At 42.0% G+C, this 14,210-nt stretch overlaps 1 protein-coding gene across 1 annotated transcript in view; it reads left to right on the top strand.

The window, feature by feature from the left end:
• Positions 1-14,210, top strand: part of ABTB3 (ankyrin repeat and BTB domain containing 3) — a gene marked incomplete at both ends in the record, with an annotated part of 172,539 nt that overhangs the window by 86,149 nt on the left and 72,180 nt on the right. The window lies entirely within an intron of this gene.

Raw genomic sequence — 14,210 nt, 5'->3', positions numbered from 1 at the left:
TGCTCTGGAAATACCCAAAATAACAATTCCCATATGCAAAAAAAGAGCAGTTCACCCTTTTATCAAAATTTTTCGTCATTCAATGTGATCTTTCAGTTCTCATACTGAAGGCTCTGCCCACTGCAGCTGTGTTCATGGTGACCTGCATATTTTGGAATATTGCTATTACAGTACCATACCCTTCCACTGTAGGAGATAGGGAGGAGGTTGCTTCCACCTCTGCCAGGCTAAGAAGCAACTTTCTTACTTAACAAGCCATTTTGAGTGTCCACCAAATCCGTTGTTAATCATGAAGAGACATGATTAACGTGAGGAATTTGGTCCAGAAGAACTGCCTGTCTCCATTATGCAAACCTCGTGTCAGAAAAGATGACCCATCTGCAATGGATCTTTGAAGTGTTGTGTTTGTGTAACATATAAATAATGGTGCACAAGAAAATGATATTGTTTCCCATTTAAATGAACAGTTTCACTCTGGCTATGAACAGTCTTTAGTTAGGCAGTATATTTTTGTCCCTGAGTGCGCTAAAACTTAGTTTAAAAGACCACAGCAATGAGAGAAGTTGCATCAATTTACTTAATACAATGGTTTCTTGCTAGTGGGTTGGTTCTCTGTGCACTATGTTCAGGAGCTATCAAATGCCTGGATGGCATCCTTAGTGCTGTGGCGTAGCCCTTGCACTAAAACGGGTGCTTTTAGGAGAAAAGTTGGATCCTGTTACCTGTTAACTCTTGAGATGAAACAAATGCATAAATAAAACAGTGGACAGGCTTCATAACTCATTTTTTGCATGATTTCTGGCTCCACCAAGCATCCACTAAGAGGGGTATACTTGAAGGTGGCCCCGCAGGCACCTCTCTGCACAGCCAAGTCCAACATGTATTCAAACTCTTAGCAGCAAGAATTACTTTCTTGATTACATATTTTTGCACAAATGAGCTCAAAATAAGGCAGTTCCCCAGCAGAAGGTACTCTCTGGGAAGACTGGTGCATGCAAATGCCTACTTTAATTCAACATTGTGTGTGTGTGTATATATATATATATATATGAACTCTAATTAATTTCTTAATGAAGCTCATATATCACTTTCGGTGTGCTGTAGTAGTCCCTCTAGCTAGAGTCAATGGTAGTGTGTTGTCCACTCATGGCTGCAGGCCATGAATCTACAAATGATTTAAATTGCGGAGTTCTGCCTTTTCACTAGAAGAGAATTAAAATAATTACTTATAAATTTATTTTACTTTCAAACTAGAAATTAAGTCTATTTTTGTTCATTTTCCTCCTGACGTGTAGCTGAGATGATGAAAACTTGCTCGTAGTTCCTGTAGGCCTTGCAGTGCTGTGCATTGCAATTAACATTTAATGGTGTGCTTTTATGCTACAAAATAGTAGTTTTCATTGATTCCATGTCTTTTCCAAATATTATGAAGTTCATAATTCTTTTATAATTCCCTATGGTTCTTATAATTGTTAATATAAAGCAATCTAAAACAGGGAGCATTTTGTTTCATGTATCCACAGAGAATGTGATTGGAAACAGTACAACTTACTGCAGGAGCTGTAACCAGCTCCAACAAGGCCTTTCAGGCTGAACCGTGGGGTTTTTTGCAGGTATAAGGTGATGTTCAAAGTAAAACTGTTGTAGCCCAGGAGAAGACTCTGAGGAGTGGGTCACGGAGATGCTATGAGCAGGTGTCTGTCTTGAGCACCACCAGTGAAAAATGGGGTTGGAGGTCTGTATGTGAGTGAGATGAGGGAAGACAGGACGTCATGAACAGGGACTGTACCTCAGTGACAGAAATGGGGTTTATTTGACTGTTGGGAAAATAGAGGATGATGAAGAGTTTACTTTATATTGGTTTATTATTTGGGGGTTCTTTTCTGTCTGAGCTTTTGAATCAGTTTCCAAGGTTTATATTTGATTTCTATGTCCTTCATAGCATATATTGCTGATTAGTCAGCCTATCAGTTACATAATGCTGACCCACTGAAGCCATATCTGGAAGTTTCTAAATACCATTTGCTTTCTTTCAGTCTGCTTAAAAAGAGAAAAGGCTAAATAAAATCAGCAGATGAGATGTAGCTGGCGAGACAGTTAGCATGGCCTACTGCTACAGCCACCTGCTGATGATCATTATATGTCCTCAGCTTCTGATGTGTTCCAACAGCATTTAGCTTTTTCTAGGGCAGTCACTTCTATGAAAATTATTTTAAAACACCTTTTTTTTTAAAAAAAAAAAAAAAAATATTTCATCTGAGTTGACTCAACCATTTCTAAGACCAAGGGAAAAACTTCTCCGTGGTTTGTCCCCCACCTCAGTTTTGATGCTTGAGTATTGGGGAAGGGCTGGTGTGTCTGCGCTGGGAGGTGAAGCAGCTCTGTGGGGTGGACGAGGCATCGCCAGGGATGTGTTTCTGTCCCCACATCATGCTTTATTGGAAGCAGAGGATGGAGAAGATGCAGTCATGTCACAGTCATGCCGCAGACCATACTGAGCTAGAAAGATAAAAGAGCAAGTGTCTTTTTACTCATTAACTACAGCCTGTCTGGTACACTGGAGGAGAGTCCGACATAGAAATAATGATGCTCCTTTTCTGTAGGGTTTTTGGTGCTTGTTGATCTGTGTGTGAATGTCTAGGTGAAACAGTGGAGGAGAGTAATAAAGCAGAGGTTCAAACCTGAAGATTACACATAAATGAAAACTAGGGTTTAACCTTTAACCGCTCTGAGAATAAATGTGCGGCCATTTCTGTCTGGAAAAAGTAATAGAGGACACCATTTTCAAAAAATGAATGAGGTATTTGAGGAATAAAACCGTGTATTTTGATGTCATAAAATTCAGAATGTATAAATGGATACTCTGCAAGAATTTAAAAAAGTATGAAACCTTTGTAAAGTAAATTTTAAAAGCCTTTTTCAGTTAAACTGGTAGCTGTGTCATAAGCCCATGCACCTGAACACAGTTAGTTTGTATTATAGCTAGGTGAGGAAAAGGGTGTCTATCAGTTCTATAAAACCTGAATGATTTGAAATGGGTTCAGACAGCCAGTCTGTAGGGCAAGCGGTCATAAAAGTATGCTAGCGTCATAGTCTAATGTCTCTTGTAAATTTTTTTCATTGTCGGTAATGATTTTACCATATATATACTTATATAGGTTAACCTTTACTGGTCAGAGGTGATTTATTGTTGTAGATGTCTGTATCAAAGGTCTGGATGGTGAAATTCATGCTATTAACAAGCTATTTGTATTTAGTAAGCCAAGTGGAATTTTTGAATAACGGAAAAGTTACTTTTAGAAAGGACTGTCATCTGGCTGGCATCCAGGGTTTCCAGTCAGTGAAATTTTTAGGTGAATATTTGATTTTAAATACGTGGCAAAAACCTATTGAAGCACATGCTGAAGGCAGAGGGGTACTACTTTACTGAGGGTGGGAATCGGGTGTGCTGGTCCCACGCAGGTCTTTACTCAGGTGTTTGCAGGTGAGAACATCTCACTTGCCAGGTGTACCCCAAATGATGCAGCAAACCTGGCTGACATCCTACGGCAGGGGGCTGTAGGACATGTCCTGTGCTGGGGTTGTTGACAGGTGAGAGATCCCTCTAGTCCTATACCATTTGCCTTCAAGGATAAGTGGTTTTTATCCTGCTGTAATAATCCGCTTACTCAGTGCCATCCTTAGCAGGGTGGGAGGGATCGTAGTAAATGCTGCGGGTGATGGGTTACTGCCCTAAAGCCAGTAAATATTATAGCAGCTTGTGCTTCTAAAACAATTTATCATTCTTTACTTTTATTAAGTGGGGGCTTTCATGCTGAGGGTGGAGTGGCTGATCTGATATTCATCTGTGCAAGCAGTTGAAAGGAAATTCTAATTACTTAACCTTTACTGTGAGCTCCGCACACTCCAGTTTACCCAAAACTCATCGCTTGGGGGTAAAATCCCGACCCCTACACAGTCAGTAAGAGTTCTGCCAGAGCTGCTTGCATCTCCCTGCTGAAGCATGGTAATGTGGGGTGCCAGGGCAGCTTCGTTCACCTGTGTCCTATAGTCCTGAGGGCTACATCAAAGCCCCTGCATGTCCCGCGTTTTCAGCTTTATGCCCTACCAACTGCAGGTTTTATTCATTTTATGTACTTATTATTTATTTTATTCAATTACATACCCCAGTGCCCTCCCAGAAGCCTTTGAGGCTGATTATTTAGTCTTTAAAGTTGAAGGATGGCGATGGGTTTAGCTGCTGTTTGATATTAGGGCAGCATACCCTGGGGAAGAGCCCAAGGCTTCAGTGTTTGTGGAAGGTGATTTACAGAGCAAACAGCAAGTACCGAGCTCTGCAGAAAAGGATGTTACTGTCTCATCAACCAGTTACCCCCCCCTTGTAAGGTCAGGTGTTTCACCAGTTTGAATTGCATACCATCCTTATTCCTGTATCTATGGTTTGCATAGGCTTTTGCATACATAACTGGCTCCCAAATGCAAGGCGGTGATTGCTGTTGACCATGAGCACCTCGTCCTGCTCTTCTCAATCGCACTTCCAGCTGCTGCCACCGTGCCTGCCTGTGAAATGCGAAGGGTGCAGTCAGTAACTGTGATGGGAATGCCCTGTGCTCAGTCTGAGCACCAAGTGTCTGCTCCACTATGTATATTATTCATGGGGTTTGCACAAGCTGGTGATGTTGCAAGGCAGGAGGGGTAATTTTGGCAAACAATTCCTTCTCCTGTAAAAAGCCTACTAATCTTTACTAATATTGAAGCAAATGGAGGAGGTGTTTCTTAAGATGTTCATAATATTCTTGCCAAGTGTATTGTATAGTATTCTGTGCAACTTGCTCAGAAATTGTAAGCACATCGGTGTTTTTGAAATGATGGATCCAGCCCTTGAAGGCATTCAGTGGATGGTGCCTATGCCAAAGGAGTGGTGTCACGCAGAGAAAGCAGCTTTTTTGGATAAAGCATTTTGTACTGCTTTATTATAGCTGTGGTACCTGGTACAGGAGCCTGTTGAGATAGTAGATCTTAAAAAATGGGGGATTATGTGCTTGCATGGGGTTATTCATTTGCAATTGAAGTACTCAGTCTCTCTTCTCAAGAAGTCCAAAACAGTATCATTACAGGAAATTCACAGCTCCAAAAAAGAGACTTGAGCATCCATCCATCCATCCATCCATCCATCCATCCATCCATCCCATGATGCGTAATTACCTGCTGGTGTTTTGTTTATCAAATGCCGGAGGAGACCGGGCTGGGTTAGGAGAGATGCCATGTCCGCACTGTTGGGCTTTCAGGCCGTGCCCACGTCACTGTTGCCGAAGGGGAAGTCATCTGTCACAGCTGAGCATTTTGGGGGGCTGATGGTAATGAATGAAGGAAATTACAGGCTCTGAGAAAGCATATTAAGCTATGAATCACTGAATCCTCTCGTTCTACTGCTATCAGCTGACAGGCCCTTTTCCATAAAATAAAATCCTGTTAAGGTGTTGTCATTTTCAGTGACTCAAAGGCTTAGAACTTCTGTGAACTCTTGATCTAATAGCAGAATGTGCCTGGCTTTAGCCAGTATGGGTTAGTACCCCTGTGCATGCCCAGAGTCCACATTTATACCAGTGCACATCCTTTTCCCCTTGAGTGAGGGGGAACAGGTTGAGTTGGAAGGAACCTTCAGGGGTCATCTAGTTCAACCCCTGTGTTTTCTACTTGCCAGTAGCTGCAAAAGGCATCTCACGGTTCGACTGGGTGCCATCAAATCCACGTTTCTCTGAGCTTCCTTGCTACCTGGCACTGCCAACACCTTCATCATGCTCTTTTCTTCCATCAAATTCCCCATGACCTCTCAACTTCTTGCTTGTATTGAGACATTGAGGGCTACATGTGTTCTATTTATTTGCATGTAGAGAAAGAAGATAATACTGGCATTTTTTCATTTTATTTTCTGTATCTGGATGCCTCCTGTCAAAGAGTACAATAAAAAAACCTTTCTCCTCCACATAGCTAGTTCCAGGGCACTGTAGCTTGGATCAGGGTAATCTCAAGCAGATGGGTACTCGTTGTGAAATAAGTGCACTGCGTCAGTCAGCTCTAACAACTCTCTGCCGAAAAAATCGCAACTGGCACTGAAACATTTATGGTCACTGTGACAGTGGAATAGTGTAGCAGAGCACAGTGTGCTGTTGAGCAATTCTCCTGTTGTGAAGTCAGTAAAATGCCCCTTCGCGGTCACCAGGAAGAGAGGTGGTGGAAGTCACAGTTGAGTGAAGGTGTGTGGTGCACCTCAGTCCCCTCACCAGGGACAAGGAGGGTGACACAGCCATTGCCTCAGCTGCGGCTCGTCACAGCAGTGTCAGCACACATTTTGTCTGTCCTGCCCATGGATGCGTGCTGCTGAGCAGCATCTGCTGCTGCTTGCCTGATGGCAGTGCCACAAGGGCCACTTAAGGCAACTGGGAGAGTGGGAGAGACCTTGGGATAAGTAGATGGAGATGGGTCTCCATTTCTTCTCTTGCTTGTGGACCAACTTGGTTCACATTCACTGGTTTTCGATATGGTTTGTTGTTGTCTTTTTTTTGTGGTGGTTTTTAGCAATTTGAAGTTTTGCAGTTGATTTTGGCAGGACCAAGATTGTGTTTTTTCTACAGCCTAATAAAAATAAATGTAAAGCTGTAGCTGGTGATTTGGGAGCTTGGTTTCTATGTTTAGTGGGATCTAATCTTCTGATTCTTCTTTGTTTTGTAAGAAATAGCCTAAGCAGTCAAATCCATCCTGCGTTCCACTTGGTTGTGCACCACTTAACTGCTCGGTACTAGCAGAATATATCCTAATTTAGTTGAATTGTTGTTACTTCTATGCCATTTTAAGCAGCAGTGATTGCCACTCATTATCGTTAGGCTAAAACGATTGCCTTAGAAGGATCCTAATAAGGAGGATGTCCCAATTAAGTAGAATGTGTTGTGCTAAGAAACTCCTTACAAGAAAAGATGTCACAGTGGCATGTTGTAATATAATTCTATTATCTCATCTTTCTATAACATCTGCTCTAATATCTCACAGAGGTACTCTCTGCTTTGGATGATGATCAGCCATTCTGGCTTTTGATGAAATCAAATCCAACTCAGCTGGGATACTGCCTTGAAAATAATCACACGTCTGTGGAAAAAACTGCTCTGCAGATATGCAGTTACTGAAATTTCCAGTTGCAAGAAGCCAGAGACAAAACCATTCGGACAAAACGTCCAAACTTGGACAGGTGAAATAAAAAAAAGTCGCTGTAGCTCAGAGGCTCGTTCTTCACAGTGGTTCTGGAAATGAAGTTTCAGCTGGTAAGAACCCAAAATCTGCAGAGTTTGTACGACTTCTGCTTATCTTTTATCAGTGGTTGCTGCTGTTGATAATTTTTTGGCAGATTTCATTAGGCTCTCAGTTCTTTCATTTTTAAGCTTTATTGATTTGTTCTTTTACTGATTTTTCCAGGAGAGAAAGGGTGATCTCTTGTGGTTAAACTGGATAACTAGTGGCCTTGTGCTCTTTTCCTGGTTTTCTCTGACATTTCTTATTTCACCATGAACTAGTTACTAGGCTCTATAGTGCTTTACTTTCACTTTGTTCATAAATTGGATGTGAATATTGCCTTACCTGCGCAATGCCAGGGTCTTAAGGAAAAGTGGGAAGCTGGTAATACTAATGTCTTTGGGTGTTAAAGATACGTAAAGTCCCGTCAGTCTCTTGCATCTGTTTCCTGTGCCTGTTTCACCCTTCCTCATTTGGGCTGCTCTGCCTACTCTTAAGACCGGGATTCTGGAAACTTTATCTCACCACCTGGCTTTCCCAAGAGCTTTGCATTTTCTCCATGCAAAGCCACTCCCTGTTATTTAACCGGGCTGGAATGTGTGGAAAGAAGACACTTTGCACTCCTTGCTTGAATACTTTCCAGGTCTTCTGTTCACTGAAAGCCCTGGCTGATATGATTAGCTTTCAGGCTTTCCCCATAGTCTCCTTTCTGTAAGGAGAAGTCAAGATGTTTTCAATCTGCCTTGTGGCTTGACAGGCTGAGCTGAGGAGTCACAGTGCAGGTTGCTTCAAACCACAGACACCATAGGGGTTTCTTTCCAACTTGAAGCTTCTACATGATGGTTTGTGTTACTTGGTATTCACCAGCTCCTGTGTGTTGGTGTCAGGATGCTGAGCTCATGGTGCTGGTGTTCCCATGCTGTGCTTCAAAATCTGGTGTGTACCTGGGTGGTGCATCATCCTCACATGCTTGTGGTTGCCACGATTGCAGAATGTGGGCTCAGGAGAGGTTTTCTGCATATTGAATACCAACCTCATGGGGTTTGCACCTAGGGAAGTGTTTTGCTATTGCAAAGGCAGCTGGCAGTACTATTGTCAGTTTTATTTCTTTCCCATGGGCCTTTATCTTATAGATCTCAAGAATGCTTTTTGGTGGGAAATATTTTGGTACATGAGCTTGTGGAAGAAAAGCGATTTTTTTAAAAAAATATATATTTTTTTATTGACTGTTTTATGAGCTCTTGAACTTCCCATTATTCTTTATGAGAACAGGAGAATGGACTCAAAGACCTTCTAGTCTCATGTTCTAGAGTTAAAAAAAAATATAAAAAGAATATGACGATTGAGTGGATTTCATACTCCTAAATGTAGTCCTCCTAGGTAGGTCAGGACTTGAGCAATGTAATGTGCAACACCACATTTTAGGGACTGTTCAGTGTTAACTACCATTTTCAGGCTCATTTTGTACAGCAATTTGCCTGATATCTGACCTGTACTTCATTTCTATAAACTCTTAGTAGGATCCAGTTTGTCACTGCAATGGGAGTATAAGCTGTTTTTCAGATATGTACATTTGCTTTAGATATAACGAATAGATAAAGAAGGAGGTCAAAGATACTTTGAATTATTTTCTCTTGAAGGTAGGAGCACTTAATTAAAGAAAAATAACAAGAGAGCAGCAAAACCTTCATGCTTCTCTGCAGACTCTGAATTCATGTAGAGAAATCTGGCAATCTTTCCAAAGGAAGGAACGGTGAAATGTTCAAAAAAATGCTTTGTCATCCTTACGGTGCTTATATTTTTATTCAAAACAAACACATTCGTATAGGGTTTCTACTAGATGCCTCAGCAGAGATCATTTAAATCACATTGTGCAGTGAGCAATTTTATTAACTTAGTGCCATTGGAAATTTGTTTCGGTTTAGACGGTGGGATTTGAATACTAAAGGAGAGGGAGGAGGCAAACAATTAGAAACATGAATGACAGTAGGTATTACTGGGCAGTGCAGGCTTGGCTTTGCTTTGCTTTCCTTGCTCTGTCACTTTGTGTGTGTATATATATATATATATAGGTATAATCTGAGTTCAGCGATACTCAAGATATCATTTGGTCTTGGTGAATTTGCTGTATGCTCAAGCTTGATTACATGTCTTCAAATTCCTTCAAATACAAATAAAAGAGGTGTATGGTGCTGAAGTATGTTTACAATAGGTGAGGAGGGCAAGGCTGGAGCAGAAACTTGATCTTCAGTAACTGGAACTGCAAATTTAGGTTCTTTATATCTCTCATTCTCTTCTTTTCTGAGATGAACTCGCTATCAAAAATGCTGCTTTAGGTGGTAAAGCTGGTTTGGGACCAACCTAGCAGATGCAACACAGCCTTTCCCAGAACTTTACTTCCCATTCCAATAAACAGACTTGCCATATTATTGCTTTCCAGATTGTGTAGTCATTCATGGTAGTATACAAAAGACTGCTTGTCTTATTTCTTTTGCTGTTTTGTTCTTTGATCTGCCTTTGCACGATGCAAATAGCTGTGCAGTGCCAAGAGCAATATATGGTCCATGAAAAGCCAGCAGCCTCCTATGGCTGAGAGAAAGCAACGTTCGACTGCTGGTCATGGAGCATGGGCACTGTATAGGTGCCAGTGCCTCAGGAATTTAATGTTTGCAACAACTGGTATATAAATAAGTGCAGATATCTTTCTAAATAGAGGAAAAGTGGAGGGGGCTTAGATTTTTTTTAAACTAATCCTCTGTATTTAGGTGAGATTTTTGGCTACAAACCCTGTATTTCTCCTGCCCTGACAGCTGAAGAGGTCACACAACCTTTGCTGTGTCCAGTGTTGGCGTTGCTCTTGGCCATGAGGTCCTTCAGGCTGTTTTACTGGGGGCCACTGGGTAGCAGGGACCAGCTCTGCTGGGGCTGCTGCTGGGCGCTGAATTTGGGATGTTGATGTGGCGCATGCACGCTGCTCCTGTCACGCTAAAGGACAGCATGGGCAGCTCCATGGCAAGCTCTGAAATGAGCATGCAGGAATGCATGTATATTTGTGCTAAAATCTGCCTTGCAATGGAAGATGGTGCAGCAACTAAGCCCAAGATGTGGGAATGTGTATGAGGAGACTGGAAGTAGAGTTTCTAGGTACCCTTGGCTTTGGATGAGTTTGCTGAAGGTTGGAAATAACTGCTTCTTTTATTAGTTTGGGCATCTTCAGTCTAAAGTTTGTATTTTTGTGAAATACTTCTTTGGTTTGGGATTTTTAAGTCCTTGGGGATTGAGCTGTGGCTTGTGTCTCAGATGAGCCCAGAAGGAAGGAAAAATGTGGAGAGCATTAATTGTACATCAGATTTTCCCTGTGATGTTGTTTTTTTCTCTAGAGATTTGGTAGGGGGAGCATTAGGAGCTTGTCACTGTGATTTTTTTTCTTTTTCCTTCCATCCTGCTGATTTTGGAATGTGTTCTCTGTTTCTCTTCAGTATTTTTACCCACAGACTGCAGGGTACCCTGAGGCCAAGGGCAAAGTGGATAAAGTAGTTCTGAGTATGGCCCACTCTGGATATGTCTCCTTGCAGACAAGTCCTAGACAGATCTGTGTCCTAAGGAAGGTACAGACGAGGGGAAGCACCAAAAGAGGTGACAAAATCCAAATACACTTGAGTGCTTTGGTTGTCTCACCTTGCTCCAGTGGTTCGCAGCAGTCCTAGGTGCAATGTATGGCTGCTGTACATTGCTGGGTGGCACAGACCAGTGAAAACCGTATGGAGGGAGTCTGGCCCCGTACTCATCAGGCGACAACTGGCTGCTTAATTTCCACTCTAGTGAATCGGAGGGAAGGAGAGGGATAAAATAATGGGCAAAGAAGCGCACAGGGTTGAGTAACCGTGCAGAAAGGAAGGACACTGAACAGTGCCAGTCGAGAGAAAAGACAGATACTGACATTCATTTCTGAAGGCAGTGCACAGAAATCTTTGTTGTGGAGTGACAAATAGCATCAGCAGGAACAGCCAGAAAAGCAAGGGAGAAAAATCCCAGTTTTCAGGCCCTTGGAAACTTGAAGTCCTCACCTGTTTGTCAAGTTCAACATGGTGTGGCTGAAGCCACGGCTGAAGAAGCAAGCGGATAGTATCAATCAGCAGAGAATTAAAATAAGGAAGTTGAACTGTAGCCAAACCAGCGGAAGCTGGTGGTGGCTCTTTAAATGTTTCTATTTATTAAAAAGATATTTGTAATCACAAAGCTTTTACCTCTTTTCCCCCTCCCTTGATTTGATGTGCTCTTACCTTGCTGGGGAGCAATTCCCTGCCATAGCCTTTCATCAGCAAGTTTTAGCTTTAAGTCCAGCACTGATAAAAACAGAAGGTTTTTCTTCTAAAAAGCATTTTATTCTCTTTTCTTTGATCATTTTGGGGGAAACAGTTGAAGCTAGAAAATTGGCAGAGTTGCATGCCCGAGTCATAGAACTCCCTTTTTCCATACTGGCAAAAACCAGATCAGATCCAGCAAAATTCTGAGAGTTATAAACAGATCTTCCATCACCCCACTGGTCATCCGCTGTGGTCAATTATAGTTTGGAAGCCAGCATATGAGTATCAGATGTTTGGCTATTGCATGCCTTCGCTAATCTCCAACCCAAGTCAAACCCTTTGGCGTCACACATCCTATAATTTGCTAAGTTTTTGAACAATGGTGCATTTTGCATTTCATTTGCACTTTTCATCCAAGAACCTAAGAATACGCTCCTCTTGCTAATTAATCATCAGGGCTGTTTGTGAGGAAAAGGCCTGGCTGTGGGAACAGAGTCATAGGCAAAGCAGGGGATAAAATGTCTGTATCCCACTGCTTTAATGACTCGGAGAAATATCTCCTGTATGTATAATGATTTTAAATAATTTGAATCTTATTCATCTTAAGACAGTATTTTTTCCACATTTAAGGTGTGTATTTTTTTTGTTGGATATTCATTTTTTAAAAGATACCATAACGCTATTGGTGCTCTATTTCTTGTTTTAGAAATCTCATCGAGTATTAGATCAGTTACACATCTGTTTTCTGCAGGGATGACTCTTCCAATTTTTGCCTTAATTTCTATCCATTACAATCATAAAGAATAATCTAAATGAATGCAAAAGATTTCCAAGACAGAATACTTATTAAAATATGCAGGCAGGTCTGCATTTTAAATCCAGGTATTGTACTTCTCGAGCTCTGTACATCCTCAGAATATAAATGTTGATCAGTGCACCAAGTGTTCATGCGAGTCAGCCACTGAGCGATGGCAGGAGAATTTGGAGAGCTTGTTTGATAAGCTGTTGTCATTTTCTGATCCCTTACCTGTCTGCTTTTAATTATTTCATCCCTGTTGCTATGTCAGATGTCCTGCTCTTTCTCTACAGATTGCTTGCTTCCTCATGACTAGGCCAGACATGAGGAGGTTTTTTACAACGAGGGTGGTGAAACACTGGCCCAGGTTGCCCAGAGAGGTGGTAGATGCCCCATCCCTGGAGACATTCAAGGCCAGGCTGGATGGGGCTCTGAGCAACCTGATCTAGTTGAAAATGTCCCTGCTCATTGCAGAGGGTTGGACTAGATGACCTTTGAAAGGTCCCTTCCAACCTGAACTGCTTGATGATTCTACGATTTGGTGACTCATGTTCCGCTCTCATGACCGTCCGCACATGCATATGGTTTTACTGTGATTGTTATGATCCCAGGACCAGAGCTGGGGCTGGGATTAAGGCTGCTCCTGTTCTACCTCCAGCATTCAAGCAGGCTGTTAGGGAGATAGTTCTGGTGTTGCTATTGCATGCAGAGGGTGATCCTGGTTTATTTAGCTTGTTGTCTTCCAACCATGATGGAGAGGAGCTTTAGTCCTGTTTTTTTTTCCAGTGTGCATCTCTGCTTTCTGTTTTGAACATGCTCACTGAACCTGTGTCTTCTTTCTCCTCCCAGGATGGGTAATTTTACATCTGTGCTACAAATGCAACTTTTAGACTAAACTGTTTGCAGGGAAGAGATGGATGTGAGGAGGGAATCCAGAGCAGTTTGGTGCAGCTAACAAGGTGACTGAGAAGCATCTCGTCTCAAGTGTGTTACCTGGACTTGTGATGCTCCAGTGCAGTCATGTTTGTGGAGCTGTTTTCATAATTGAAGTAAACAGGGATTAAGGTGGCCATTCTGCCTGGGACCTCCAATGTTACGTCTATTGGTAGAATTATTGATCAGCAGAGTTACATGCCATATATTTACTGAGCTGAGAAATTACATGAGTTCTTCCACCTGAAGAAAACCACTAAATATGTACCTCTTCCTTAATGTATTTTGTAAGGTCTGCTTGGCCCATAAGGGCAGAGCCTCTCCCCTGTGCTTAAAAGGAAGGAATAGTAAAAGCTAATGGGGAAAAAAAAAGTATATCTATTTCCTACTCTGGCTTTTTTTTTTAAAGGTAGTTGTTGCATATCACACAATTGGAGATAAGATGACATTAAATCATCATAAAGAGGTACAATTCCACTGCCTCCAGCAGGTCTCCACCTGTGTGTGCCCCAGCGGGACTGGGAAGGTGATACTGTGGAGAGCAGGGTCATATGTGGCTGTTCATAGACCACAGGCAGGGAGGAGAGCTTCTCTCCAAGCTGAAGTTCCATGCATCTGTTACCCAAGGATGGTAATGGAGTGCTTGCTCTTGTAAATAAGTTCTGTTTTTTAGCATGACAGTGATTTTCATTAATAAATGTGTGCCCTCTTATCTGCGCCAGAGGGTTTAGATGTCATGGCAGAAAGTCACTTTTGTGCCTGAATGAATGTGTTTGTAAATTATTTTATGTCAGTAGCTTTACTTACCTCCTGCCCCACAGAAATTCACAGCTGTAAGGGCTTCTGCATAATGGGCTTTTGAAGCCCACACAGTTCAAATAGCAGGAATT

The sequence above is a fragment of the Nesoenas mayeri genome (genome assembly GCF_963082525.1).
Source record: "Nesoenas mayeri genome assembly, chromosome: 1".
Classification (NCBI taxonomy): domain Eukaryota; kingdom Metazoa; phylum Chordata; class Aves; order Columbiformes; family Columbidae; genus Nesoenas; species Nesoenas mayeri.
Note: the sequence above shows the minus strand (reverse complement) of the source record. Positions and strands in the feature narration are given on the sequence as shown.